This window comes from Egretta garzetta, unplaced genomic scaffold (genome assembly GCF_000687185.1).
Source record: "Egretta garzetta isolate BGI_Z169 unplaced genomic scaffold, ASM68718v1 scaffold596, whole genome shotgun sequence".
Taxonomy (NCBI): Eukaryota; Metazoa; Chordata; class Aves; order Pelecaniformes; family Ardeidae; genus Egretta; species Egretta garzetta.
Genome location: NW_009260129.1, coordinates 1,289,470 through 1,301,678, shown reverse-complemented (window position 1 = coordinate 1,301,678; position 12,209 = coordinate 1,289,470).

Genomic DNA, 12,209 nt, shown 5'->3' with positions numbered 1-12,209 from the left:
CAGCAGACTTTTCATCAGACGTTATCTTTTCAGTAACAATTTTTTCCAGTTTTCTTAACTGTTTATTCAGCTCTAAACCTCCACTGACTCATGTAATTAGAGGTTTCCTTGAGTGTCAACAAAAGTAGTCTTTATTGCTTGGTAATGAGCTGTGTAATTCTCTTTTGAACTTCAAGAGAAACAATCACTGAAGGGATAATATTTATGGAATGTCAAAACTTGAAGATGACTGCATGTTAATAACCTCAAAAGAAAATACTCTTGCTCATAATTACATTATGAGAGATTTCTTTATCTACATGGTTTATTCTCACTTTCAGACCTGGAAAGCCTAGAGCACTTCTCAAGGCTCTTCTTGAGTCCCACCGTCCTATCTATAGTTACCGTGATGCTCCAGATGCCTTTGCTTTCAGCCAAGGATCTGAGCACCAGCAATTACAGGCTTCTACTTCCCCAGGCTCCATGAAACGCGGTTGGCGTGACTAGGAAGCAGGTGGATTTAGCAGGAAACCAGTTAGCTGTCGGTCTCAGTTGTGGGGTAATCAGTCTGAGCGAGGGCTGTGCCGGCCCAGGCTCCTGGTGAGTTAGTGTTGTGTCTTTCCATTTGAAGTGAAGCAGAACTTGCTCTGTTCTCAAGTGCACACAGAAATGTACCAGCCTGTCAGCAGTAACTAAAACAATAAAGTCTGTAAAACCAACTATCTGTATGGGTAGGGATGTAAAAGCCTGAAAGCCCGATTTCTCTTTTATTATCTCAGGAGCAAGTGAGGGATATCAGCACTAAATTTGGTTCCTCAGCACGGCCACTCAGCTGTTCTAAAAAGGACATTTCATTGGTTTTGCCTAGAGTATATTTGAAGCAATGCATAATACAGAAAATGAGGTCACTTTTTACAGTTTTCACCAAAGATTGGTAATCTAGATTACCAAAAATCATACTACATTTTAACGAGTGAAAGGAAGGTTTGGAAGGTACTAAACATTAGCAGACTGTAGCATTTGTTTCTTAGTGTGATTTGAAATTAATACACAGGTTCTTCTACAGTATTAGACTTTTCCTATTAGCTTATTTAAGTTTTAAACACAGTTTCAAATTTGAATATATTTGTAATGTATCAGGCAAGTTTCAAGTAAACTTAAAACAATACCTCTCAAAATATGTTCTGAATAGCAACATCATGTGCAAAAATACATGATACTGATATTCTTCCTAAGCTACAGAAATATGTGCACTTCGGCCTTTCTCCAAAGCAAGTAAAAAAGTACAGTGAGTGATTTTTGGAAAAGCCCTTTTGGATCACTGTTAGTAGATGAAGCTTTCCTAGAAATGGCCCCAGTAGAATAGTATGCCTTAAAACCTGTTTATCATTTTTATTTGCCTGTGTAACTTGGAATCTGTAGTTGTTAGCAACCAGAGCTCTTGTATTACACAGATGCTGAAGAAAGCTGCCGTGGGGATGTGGACCATGTCCTACAGCTCTTTGCATTTGTTCTTGCCCTGTTGTAATTTCTGCACTCCAGTGGTGGGATTTGTGTCTTCTCAGCAAGTTGTCTAGGGTCTCCAAACTTGGTGGAGGTAGACACACAGGCAGGCACAGACGTTTCTGAAGGGGCGATTCATCTGATCCTGAAACAGCCATTGTCTGGGACACCTTGAGCACTCTGCTAACTTTTTTCCCAGCAGATAGGTGGGTAGAGGACATGCTAGCTGCCATAAGCTGGTAGCTTTTTGAGGTCACCTGTTGCTATAGTTTTGTGTGAGCACGATACATAAATAACTATCCACAGGACTATTCAGGTTCTTCTTAATCTTGCTACTGATGCTTCAGTGTTTTAGCAGAGAAACTGAACAGCTAAGGGGAAAAGAGTCCTTAGCATGTGCTTTCTTATTCTAGACCCTTCTTCTAAAAAAGATCCCATCCAAGCTGGGATAAAAAGGCATAAGCTTTCTCTGCATCTTTTCTTGTTCCTTGTTTACTGCTGGTGTGATGCAGCCACTTTTAATTTGCTGCTGCTGCCAGCTTGTAAAACTTGTTTCATACTAATTAGAACAACAGATTTAAAGTGCTGGAAGGCTCAGGCCGACATTTATGTTTTTCTGAGGGCTGCCATCAACTTGCAACAAGGGCTGATCTGGGGAACGCTGCAGCATAATGTGAGCCTTTACAGCTCGTCACAAAGCTCAATTCATTAATTCCAAATCACTCTGTAGACGGAGTCACAAAGGGAACATGCAACCCATACTGACCAGTTGGTTTTGTACTTAGTGATAACTGAATGAGGGCTCACCCCATTAAAAAGCATGAGCTCCTACAGAACTGGGTAGACAACCAGCTCCTCAAAGTAAGGGCTTCACGGACCCATGTCCTTTCTAGTGCAGGAAGGGATCAATAACTGCAGTGAGTCACAAAACACCTATTTTGGCTTGTTTTACAAGAATGTTTCTAACTTAAATTGTATTTCCTGTCTCAGAAATGTGGAAAAAGAAAAATATGTCTACAAATACTCATTAAGTTACAATGTGAAATAGGAATTGAGATTAGATGAAATATTCAATTGAAAAGGGAAATCAGCCTACAGTAATGAAGATAAATGTTAAAAGATTGGGATAAAAAATCTGAAATAAAGAAAATGAAGTTTTCTGCACCTGAGACAGACCTTTTATAATGAAATAAATGCTGAAAGCAAATGGGTTTTTTTAGAACATTAAATAATTTCAGAAAAAAATCTTTTTTATAATAGTTTCCAATTGTCCAGTCAGTATTTTATAAGTAATTTTCCCTTCTTGAAAAATTTCTGATAGGTTGGTTGTAAATTGTCTTTTTTCATGTTACCTTGTTTAATGTATGTGCCTTTTGCAAGTGTCTCTGCGTGTCTGGGAGGGATTATGGGTTCCCAAAGGTTTAGTTCAGTTTTTTTCAGGCTCATTTCTGGGAAGTTAAGTGTAACAGAGTTTTTAATCTCTGTACTCACTTCAGAAGTAAAAGGTTTTCTCTACATGAAAACATCAAAACCTTTGCTAAACACTACGTGTAAGCTATTTTGTGCAATTGCTGCTTTCCTTCTAAGTTGAGGGAAATTATTATTTTGAACAACTTTTCGGTGTCCACCTGCATTTTTGATAGGTCAGGTGGACAGATTGGCATGGAAGGACAGATTTGGAAGAGAATTTGTTGTAGAAGTAGGAATTTTTACTTCAGGTAGAAATAGCTGAGAGTTCTGTTGCTTCTAAGTGGGGAAACAAGTGCAGTTATGCTATTCTTGGTATCACTTTGTGTAAACATAATCTAGTCTTTTACTGTTTGTCCATGTAAACTAGCCAACATGTGAAAGTTTTGGGTTTTTTTTATATGCCTCTCGCTCTTTCTTTCTTTCTGTGGAAACACTTGCAGTTTTATTTTTACATGACTTCTTTAATTCAAATGCAGTGATAATTAATAACTCATTCACAGGACTGGGTTTATCTTCTACCTGTCATGCAGGAAAGTTAACTCCTAAGCCTGACTCCTGTAATGTCAACTTAAAGCACTGAAATGGAGGAGAAGGCCAGAAGGAAGCTGCTTCTCCTTATAGGTTGGAAATACTCCGTTACCCTTCAGTGCAGCTGTGAAGCGTCTGCTCGGTGGCACAGAGCGCTATTAGAGGGCAAGTCTTTATCTGTGACGGAGGGAAGGTCAGACACAAGTGGCCCAGACCCAGAGAAAGAAACCCTGCCTCCCTGTTGGCATCAGAATCCTGAAAACCCTTAGTAAATTACTACCTGGCTTTGGGCAGGTCCACAGGCGTACAAATTCTTGACCTTGAAATCCCATGGGTGCCTGCATTTCTGGTTTAGGATGAGTGCAGATACTTGGCGTTGACAGAGCTGAGTAACTCAGCCTTGTTTTCATTCTTGACTCCCGGTCAAGTCCAGAAAATAGATGTTCTGTCTGTTCCTTGAGGGCTCAGCCCAGCTGGCATTTTTGGGGAATACCAATCATACCTATGTATGAGTCTGACGGAAGATGCGATGGTAGCTGCTGCTTTGGCTCCCTTTTTTTCCCTGTGCCTTGCACATAACAGGGGAAGTCCAAAACAGCAGGTATTTATGTCCTTGGTTGGATTTAGCACTAAGTGACTTCTTCAGTGACCAGTAATATTTTTTTTGCAAGGCTAGGATTGATGAGATTTTGACTTTTGACCCATGCTCTCAATATTTGATCATATTGTCTCTCACTAACTGTTCAGATTCAGCTAATGACTATTTCTGCTAAGGAAAAAATGCTACAGGAGATCTGAGATCTGATTATTTTTAATGGATTAAATGCACTAGTGTATCTTATTTACAGTCTTAATGGGAAATGGTCATGTTATTGCAAGTAAAATGTATGAAAAATAATAATCATTCAAAGAGAACATGATTCTTTATTGCCTAGGCTAATATATTTCTCTCAGGCACACAAAGTCTTAGTAAGAGAGTATGTGACTTTGAAACACTGAAAGAAACACTGAATGGCACAGTATTTCCTGAAGAAAAGAACAAGCTCTGGTCTGTATCCCTCTCAGCGCTGAAGACGAGACAACATGGCTGTAAGAGCAAGCCCATGTATGCTATTTCTTCAACAATAGAAGTGTTGCTTGTTGAGAATTGTAGCTGCAGATAATGTATCAGAAAATTTCCTGAGCTACGTTTTCCACTGTGGAGACCTCAGTCAATCCTTCCAGTGTTTTAAGTGTTTCTGTGTGGTGGTGGTATTATGTGACTGTCTGCCATCTGGTGATGGGATCGTAATGGCTTTGAACAACGGTGTAGTCATCAAAGACCTCAAGAAACATGGCAAATAATGAGTGGCAGTATTCTTCAATGTTTCACTTAGTAAGGTGAGAGTGATTTAGCACAGCCTTGTGTGGGAGTTTTAAAGTATGTGCAGAACCACATAGCTCTCAGGAAGGACAGCCCATGCTTAAATTGGGGGCTGCAGTATAATGCTGCAAGCCCACATTGTAATCTTCTGTCTGGATTTTGCTGTCTCTTTGCAGAATACATAAGCACTGATTTATTCAGGAAGGCTTAGCTTGGTCATCCAGCTCCCTTGTGTTTCATCCCTTGAGCACAGAAAAAAACCAGCAGCAACAAGAGGTCTTTATTTCATGTATTCGTATCAAAAGGCAAAATGACCACCTAATTAGAAGATTGTTTCCCTGAGTCTCAGGGTGAACAGTTGACCACAGATCTGCTAACGGAGCGCCTGCTCTGCGAGGATTTAACCTATAAAGAGCAGCACAGAAGCACAGACATGTGCTGCTTCTGTCTTCGTCATATTCTGGCCTTACCAACTAGGCTGGTGTGAGCGGAGAGGCACTGAGCTGCAGCAACTGGTAGCAATGGGCCAGGTTAGAGCAACAGAGGAGGAAGAGGAGGAGGAGGAGGAGGAAGGGAGCCCTTCCTAGCATGACACAAGGAGGAAGATGCTGGAGAGATGGGGTCCTGCAGCCTCCTGCTGTGCACAGGGATGCCACAGGGTGGGCTGCAGCCAGCACATGTTAACACAGAAGTGAGTACAGATGATGGTGCACCCCTGGCTAGGCAAACCGCGGGAGTTTGAGTGTGGCACACCTGCACCCGTTAGGTTAAATGGGAAATTATCCTTGTTGGCTGAATGAAGTATGGTCCCGGAACATTTTTCCCAGCTGCACCTTGGGTTTTCCCATAGGGAACAAGGCCTAGACAGCATGTAACTCTTGAGCTGAGACCTGTATTCAGCTGTTTATGGGGCGGGGTTTTATTTTTGTATTTTAGCCAGCTTTACAAACACATACTGTTTGACCTAATGAATGCAGTATCCTATATATCCTGTACTGTAAGCCTTAGCAACAAGTACAAATCAGGAACTTACATACAGGGAGTTGAACATTAGATATTTAATAAGAGATGTTTGTTAAAATCAAGATAAATTGGTGAAGACTTGTTAAAAAGCCATACTTACAGTATGCTGTTGAAATTTAAATGTAAAACAAAACTTGGCTTCTCTTGCACATGTATAAATTGTGAGTACAGTGCGTTAATTTTATCTCTTGCACCCTGGAAAATCACTCTTAACTTTGTGTTAAAACTATAGGTTCTAGAGGCTGAGTATTTCCTTATGTCTGTCATGACCCTAACGAGTCTTCATGTGTCATGAGCCTGGTAAGTCAATCTCGGGCCCACAAGGTAAATAGAGTAATGAAATTTGCAGGTTCAGACTTAACTTGCCAGAATTGAAGGGAGCTCTGGTGTAGCAGTGACAGGCAGCAGTGCATTCCTTTTTTATGTGGAATTTGTTTCCCCATCACTTTCTCAAGGTTTTTCTAAGCATTTTTTGGCGGTGTTCTTTTCATGTAGGATGAAGCAGCAGCGTGCAAACTTGGTGCATGCTTACTTTTTCAGTCCATGCTTGCAATTTGTATGGCACCTATTATTTAATCTGTTTTTGCAATCCGTTGGGTCATCACAGTGCTGCCAGGCTAGGGGAGCCTGGCATTTGCGTTTCCTTAGCAAACTTTGCACAGGTGGAAAAAACGTTGAAAGTCTGGGCACAAGCAGAGCAGCACAGCCGCTTCAGAGCACTCCTCCTGCAAACTAGATCTGAGCAGGGAGATCTGGCTCAGGGTGCGGTTCTTATGTCCGCATCTTTGCCGAATATAGTCGGTGGTTAAGCCAGTGTTTTGGTCCACACCTATGTCGGGGTAAGGGCCTGTACTTAAGTCAGGGATGGGGGCTGTCTGTCTGCTGTTTGATCCCTCCTGTTGACTTTCCAGGCCAGAACTGGCTTCTTAGTCATGTTCTCTGCCAGACACAACCTACGGCAGCAGGGTAGCTATGATTAGCCTACTCACAATTTGTGGCTGAGACAACAGAGCTTACACAGTTTAGCCAATATTATGTATGACCCGGAAATGTAGCTTAGAAGCCAAAAGTGTATATTCTTTACACAAACAATTCAGTACAAAACCCTTTATGGTCTATATCAGACCACGGTGGATTATATGGTTTTGCTGAACAGCTGCATCTAGGGCCTAAGTAGAATACTTAAAATTCAGTAAATTGAAATGTTTTTGAACTTTTAAGCATCTCTTCTGTTATTCCCATTTATGTGTATAATAATTCAATAGTAAATAGTTTCAAACTGAGAACAGAAAAACACTGGACCAGGACGTGGAAGCAGTGTGTATACAACTGGAAAAAAAGGGTTTTCCACATAAGCATTTAGTCAGACCTGCTTATTCTTGTGAAAAGTGTCTGGTTTTGGCTAGTTGGCATTGTCTGATTGCTTTTTAATGTCCTGTTCCTGACCAGCCTGGTTGAAGCACGAGGTACAGCAACAGTGTTCAAAACTTGCAGCCCAAGCCGAGGCCCAGGACGCAAGGCTGAAACACAAAAGGGAGAGAACATCCTTGCTGAAATAGCCTTTTCTACTCTCCTATCAGTGGTTGTTTTAAACCAAAGTGCAACTGACTATGGTGGGTCCGTATTTTGGAGTCTGCTACCTGAGGAGGTCACTCATCCACCCACCCACATAGCAGAAATTTTGTCCAGCTTAGACTTGAAGGCTATATTCAGGTTCCTGCCGGGAAGCACGGTTCAGAGAGGAGGCTGAGAGAGGCAGGCGGGCCGCCGCCCCCCCCGCGGGGGTGGGGGGGTTTTTTTGGGAGACACACCCGTCCCGCCGCCCCCCCGCTGCGGCTGGGGCAAGCTCTGCCACTTCCTGAAGTGCCCCCGCGGCTTTTCGTCGTTTCAGAGGAGCCAGGTATGCCTTTGTCCTTCACAGTCTCATTTGAGATTTCATTTTCAAAAAAAAGTCGAAACCACCCAAACAACAGAAATAGAAGTTGGGTATTTTGAACTTCTGATTCACTTCAGGGAAACCAGCGCTCCTCTGCGTTGCTGGCAGGGCTGCTGAAGATGGATGGCAAGCCTGTAATCACAGGCTAAGGCAGTGCCCCAGGGACCGCAGAGCCCAGGGCCCCTCCTGCAGCACGGTGACCGCATCCCCACACCCGGGTGGTAGCGTTGGGGACGGCTGGTGTGTCCTTCGGGCACAACCAGGCTTCCCAGGCGCTGCGGAGGGTCCGTCGCTGTGGCATGTGGCATATGGCACCTGCTTGAAAACCCCTGCCTTGTTCCATTTGCGTGCCTCTGTGGCATTTGTGTATTATGTTAAAACCAGTGGGTGCCTAGGGCAAAATTTTGTAGGGCTGGGTATGAGGTAGCAGGTGCATTACTCTTACAGCCCTTCTGCTAATGTGAGAAACAAGTATCTCTCTCTCTTAAAGTTTCTCAAAATTATCAGGACAAATCTATGGGTGAGACTAAATGAGGGTGCAGATTTCAGGCAAGTAACTAGAAAGCAGCAAACTTTTTTTTTTTAGCAGTATGAAGAACTCGTGGGATTTAGATAACACAGTCAGGAAAACACTGAAGATTGCAAAAGCACAGTTAAACAGTCTGCGTGTGTGATGTACTGTTTGTGGGATTTCAGTCCTTTCCTTCAACTGCTCTTTCCATGCTCAGAGTTTTTAAGCAATTACGGTAAGCAGTCTGTGCGTTATGCGGTGTCTGATACCTTTGCTAGGCATTATTGCCCATTCAAGATATTAGGTTTGGGGTTTTTTTTATTTGGGTGTTCATGTTAATTATGTTCAGTGTCTCTTCCCCTAGCAGAGAAATACAGTATTACAGGTCAATGACTGCTTCAGTCATTCTTAAACATCTTTTTCAACGAAATTCCTTCTAGCCCTGTCACTTTTCTAAACTAACTTTATTAACATGTACTATAAGCTCTTTTTCTTGTATGCCTTTAGGCCTGGACTAGTTTGATAAGATCATCTTGAAGATCTGCAGTTCTCTGCGATTGCTATACCTTCGTCCGTGGTCCACTATGATTCTGATTTCCACTGACATTTTTCTTTAACCTTTGAGAAAGAGACCTTGGGCTCTCTTCTTAAATTAACATTGGAGCAAATAATTATTTAATTTTCTAGAAATCTACAGCCTAACTTCTTGGTCATTGAATTACCCTTGTTAGGCATTTGAGGTTCTACCATTTAATATATGGGTCTCTTGATGTTTGAACCTCACAGGCAGATACGGATTTCCAACTCTTATACAGGAGGTGAGTTGTCTCCTCAGCTGTGTGTGCCCATGATTTGCAGAAGCTCCTGTTTGGATCCATTGCATGTATGGCCCCTTGCTTCACTGAATTGTGATGTACATGATATCAGCTGTTAGCTGTTTGCCGTCAATGGTAGGTGCTGCTCAGCAGTAGTCACTTGAAGTGTTTATTATCTCTTCTCATGGTGCGGTTCACAATACATTGCAACATGTGAAAAGTGCCTCGATCAAGCCTCTAATACCACAGTTTTAGCCATACTCATAAAGTATTCAGGAACAAGAGGTTACTCCATGTGAAGATTGCACTGTACAAAAAGGGGCTTTAAACCCTGCAGTCAATTCTGAACAGTCTCAGCGCCGGACTTCAGCTGCAGTCAGTCTTCATGTGAGGCAGGGCTTGCTGGTGGCACCTGTGTTTGACTAGGGACCACCAAAACTAAGGAAGATGAAAAATAATTTTGTTTTTACACTTTCAGTCCATGTGCTTTTGAAGCTTTAGCTAAAACAAAAAAAACAAACCCCACAAACCAAACCAAAAAATCCTACATGTAAATGAATGCTGGTTTAAAACTGTACGTCATCACCTTCACTTACGCTGAAACATGGGTAGGGACATTCATTCCAGACTCACATACCATTGTAAGGTCCCGTCAGAGGCAATAGACATGGACTGGACATACTTCCCATAGAAATCTTAGTTGGCCAATCAAATAACATTTTGCTGCCCACGGAAAGTTTTCTTTGACTAAGTATCCTCAGTACATAGCGTTTGGTATTTCCAGTGGGTGTTAAGCATCTGAATTTTTAATTTAAAAAATCTTTCTTAAAAACAAAAAGAAATGCTCTGAAAATGTATGGGGTCTGAAAATAGGCCAGTGATTTGACACTGGATAGGTATGCTTTGACACCAAGTGAAAATAGGTTTAGAGAACTTGACTCATACACTTGGTCACTCTGTATTTACTCAGGCATTAGATGTTGAGGTAGGAAAAAATCCGGACGGCATGAATAATGTGGTAGCAGACTAGACAGACAAGGGGGCAGTAGAGGTTATCGCTACAGACATGTAAATACAGCTGAGCTGAGACTTCAGGAAAATACAGTGAGTAGCTCTATGGATGATGCCGAGTCAGGCTGCATGATTCAAGTGATCCCTTCCTCCACAAATTCCTTTATCTGTGAGTCAGTGTGTGCAAATAAGGAGTGCAGTCAGACAACTGAAGAAATAATTTGGATTCTCTCAACTGAGCAAAGTTATGTCCATGACATCATCCTTGTTCTCAAATATCTGCTCTATTATTAAAGGCACAGCTTCATGCTAAAGAGAAATTGTTTGTCATGCTTGGGGTTTTTTTCCCCCCTAAGCCCAGTACCGCTTATGAGAGGACTCGTATGAGTTCATAGACGCTATGACTGTTCTTTATGAAAGCTTTTGATGCCTGCATGTGATACATGTTATAAACATTGCAGAAATGTAATCATGGAACTGTTTAAGGGTTGAATGCCAAACTGGCTGAGTAATCCTGCCAGAGGCACCATGTCAGAGGACCTCAATGATTTGTATCAGAGAGGGGGATATATCTTGAGTGGGGTTTCACAGTGATCTGTCATGTCTAGTCAGTAGTTTGCTTAGCAGTCTGACATGTTTATTCAGTTTGCAGATGAAGCTGGAAGACTGTGTGTATCTTGAAGGATTAGGATCATAATATGAAGCTATCTTGAAATTTTTTTTTTTTTTTCAATTGGTATTCAGTAAGAATAAATATAAGGGATTGCAATTAGGCAGGAGTAATGAACCTTGTAAGGGCCTGGTAACATTTGGCTGTGTAACAGATTTTCAGGGAAACAAAAAAGAATACAATAACAGTCCTCAAGATGAAACTAATTAAATAATGCTGTTCTGCTGCAAATGAGACTTTTAGGACACAGGGATTTATAGGTAGAAGTACTGTCTGTAAGACATGGGATACCATCCTTAGTTAATTCTTGGTTCCGTGATAATTTGTCCAATTTAACACTGCAACTCAATAGACCTGGACCAGTTGAAAAGCCACACCCCTTGAGTCCAGGAAGACCAGTGTGAATGACCAGAGATTTCAAAAACATGACCTAGACAACATGCAAGGGATGTGTTAGCTTTAGCTAAGTAATGGAGGACTGAAGAAGAGTGGAAGGCAGGTATAAATTCTCTGAGTGCATAAAATGTTATTGAAAAGGATCAGTCTGTTCTTCTTGTTCTGTCCTTCATGGATATAGAGGCTTCCTTTCAGGAAGGGAGATTGTTGGGAAAAGCACGGTATTGCAGTGAATTTCTGGACTAGATTGCCAGGAGAAGCTATGCAATAGTAGATCTGGAGGCCTTTGAGAAAAAACAGTTAAATGCCAGTCAGCAATACAGTGGAAGCTGCAAGTTCATGTTCTCTGGTAGGGACACGAACTAAATGCTCTCTGTAGGTACCTTCCATGCTTCTTCTGCCACCTGTTCTGTTGTCCCCTGAAAAGGACTCCTTAAAAGTAGCTTTTCCAGGCCAACCCTGGCTGAAGAAGTTTAATATGCCACTCATTGTAATGATACAGAGCTTGCACATGACATGAAAGAAAACGCTTGTGAAATGCTGTACACATTTCTGAAAACACGCCTTGCGTCAGAGAGAGTGAGGCAGAGCATGCGACTTCCTCACAGTGAGAAAAGACACTGAAACAACACAGCTGGCAAGAATATTGAAATGTTGCAATATTATTGCAGTTATCTGTACAAATAAATATTTGGCATTACTCAGCAAGCAAAATTTAGCTGATGAAGTAAAAACCTCATTTAGGTAAGCTGAACCTATGGAGGCCAACCTTAAATGAGTCATTAATGTGACTACGAGGATAAAGGTGTGATTAAATATTTTACCAGTGAGCATTGTAGCTTCCAAGAACTACAGAGATTTTAAACCACAGTTGGATAGCTCCATAAAAGAAATGCCTTTTTCAGTTCATAATTTTCTGGGCTTGATACACAGGCTAAAGATCTATAGACTGCAGGTAACCAAAATGGGTTTAAGATTCATGCAGCCTAAATACAGAACTGACA